The sequence below is a fragment of the Octopus bimaculoides genome, unplaced genomic scaffold (assembly GCF_001194135.2).
Source record: "Octopus bimaculoides isolate UCB-OBI-ISO-001 unplaced genomic scaffold, ASM119413v2 Scaffold_51101, whole genome shotgun sequence".
NCBI lineage: Eukaryota > Metazoa > Mollusca > Cephalopoda > Octopoda > Octopodidae > Octopus > Octopus bimaculoides.
The window spans coordinates 158,783-161,446 of record NW_026315910.1 but is presented as its reverse complement, the minus strand read 5'-3'; the positions used below and the strand labels follow the sequence as shown (position 1 = coordinate 161,446).

General features: G+C 38.1%; 1 protein-coding gene across 1 annotated transcript in view; it reads right to left on the bottom strand.

Annotated features, from left to right (window-relative positions):
• LOC106875649 (ankyrin repeat and sterile alpha motif domain-containing protein 1B) overlaps positions 1-2,664 on the bottom strand; it is a 53,946-nt gene that overhangs the window by 23,481 nt on the left and 27,801 nt on the right. The gene's annotated exons all lie outside the window — the stretch shown is intronic.

The following is a 2,664-nucleotide window of genomic DNA, read 5'->3' as shown; positions in this document are numbered from 1 at the left end:
ATTTGGGCTGAAGATTGGAATAGTGAAATTTTCATTCACTTAACCATGAAACGATTCGTATCCAATTAACTAAAGGCTTGGTTTGTTTGCGCTTTTCCCTCCGGCTTTTTGTTCTATGTGTGCCATAAATATCGCCATCCACTTTAGAGAAAAATTTGTAGTTTAGAATCAGTAGTTCTTTGACTGCTATTTCTAAATTTTCAGTATGTTGGAGAAGCAACTCAATTGCTAATCCCTGTATATTTATAATGATAAATAGTTTTACCGATAAAGGTTTTTTTCATACTGAACTACTTGGCAAAATTGTTAATTATTAATTCTATTATTAATTGACGATTCTCTGCCCTTATTCTTGTATATATATAGATAGATAGATAGATAGATAGATGTGACCTGTGTTTAGAAGAATTTTACCAGATTTTTACATCTAAAGGTAATGCAGTAAATACTAGACAAGAACAAGCGTTGAGAAGCTTGCACGTGAGAAAATTCATATTTGCCCAGTGTAAATGAATAATAAACAAGTAAGCAACAGAATGTTTTGAAATAATGAAATTATTTCCAAAGACCAGCTCCATCAAGATTAACAGTTCAGGGAATATGTGACAAATTTGAGCAGACTGGGTCCATCTGCAATGCGCAGAAATGTGGTCAACCGGTCAGTGTTCACACTGAAGAAAGTGAAATGCTTATGGGTCAAGCATTCACTCAAAGTCCCCAGAAATCAAAAGAAGGCTTTCAATGAGCTAGGCATCTCGTGCAGGCCCCTTAGTCGACTCATGAACCTGTTAGGTTTTAAAAACAGAAAGAGAGGTATAAAAAGAACATCCCATTCATAATATGCAACGGTGTACCTCATTTAATCTATTGTTATTATTATTATTACTATCAATAGGGAGAAAGAGAGAGAGTGAGAGACAGAGAGAGAAAGAGAGAAAGAGAGAAAGAGAGAGAGAAAGAGAGAAAGAGAGAGAGAAAGAGAGAGAGAGTGATAAAGATAGATAGACATCTATATAGAGACAAACAGTAAGATAGATAGATAGATAGATAGCCACTAATACTAACTCCTATACTGTACATTAGATAATGTAGTCCTAGATACACTATGCCTGAATAAAAGATGGGATGGTCACAGTTGGAGCCTCTTTAATCATAAGTCTACTGGATCATTACTGACCTGGGGTTAAACAACAACAGCTATAGCCACTAATACTAACTCCTATACTGTACATTATATAATGTAGTCCTAGATACACTATGCCTGAATAAAAGATGGAATGGTCACAGCTGAAAACATCTTTGATCGTAAGTCTCTCTGGACCAGGACTGACCTGGGGCTAAACAACAACAACAACAACTACCCACTCCCATCCCTCTCTCCCACATCCACATACCCCAGTCCATAGAAGCCCACCTCCTTTTAAGTCTTAATGTCCACGTTCTCCGCCCTTCCATTTCCATAATGTTACTTCAATTCCCTTGGGCCAATATCTTAAGGCAACAGAAAAAAGTGGGTGGCACAGTGCCACCACTTGGCTCATCTCTATCCCTTACACACACACACACACTCTCTCTCTCTCTCTTCTATAGTACCCATTCTCTTTCTCCATCTTTCTCTTCCCTGCAGCTCTTCTCTCTCTCTATCGCTTTCTCTCTCTCACCCCCCCCCCTCTACAGCCTTCTCTATGCTTTGTTTTTTTCTCTGTTCTCTCAACCATGACGCCACTCTACCATAGTGGAGTGGTTGAGGTTGAGAATAAGGTGGTAGGGTTGTTTTCTAAAACTGTGGTGGTGGTGGAGACAGAGGCAGAAGTGGCGGTGGCAGTGGTGGAGGGTAACCCAGGCTGACAAGAACCTATTACACACACACACACACACACACACACACATGGTTCCAATTTTTTTACTTGTTTCAGTCATTTCACTGTGGCCATGCTGGAGAATCATCTTCAGTCAAACAAATTGACCCCGGGACTTGTTCAGGCTGCAATCTGATCTGGCAGAGTTTCTACAGCTGGATGCCCTTCCTAACGCCAACCCCTCCGAGAGTGTAGTGGGTGCTTTTTACGTGCCACCCGCACGAAGGCCAGTCAGGTGGTACTGGCAACGGCCACGCTCAAAATGGTGTATTTTACGTGCCACCTGCACAGGAGCCAGTCCATCGGCACTGGCAACGATCTACATATAAATATATATACATAATTAAGGGATCAGGGTCAATTATGTTTAATTATGTTTATAAATGTATATGAACTTTTAAATAAGTTCTCCACCGATAATGGTGTTTACATACCGAAGGGCTTGGTAAAATTATTAATTGTTGATTTATTAATAAATTAATAAATTGATAAACCTTTACCCTTTTAATTGTAATAATTATAAATATATATATGTATATATACATACACATGCACATTCAGCACTCATACACACACATATATACACGTGATCACAAACAATATTATATACCAAACTCTAAATACTAGTGGAGAGTAATCTCAACTATTGTTATATATAGATTGATATTCCTGCTGTCATGAGAATTCTGTCTTCTAGGTACACAAATATTTATCTATACATATACACACACGCATATATACTCTCATATCTCTCTCTCTCTCTCTCTCTCTCTCTCTCTATATATATATATATATATATATATAT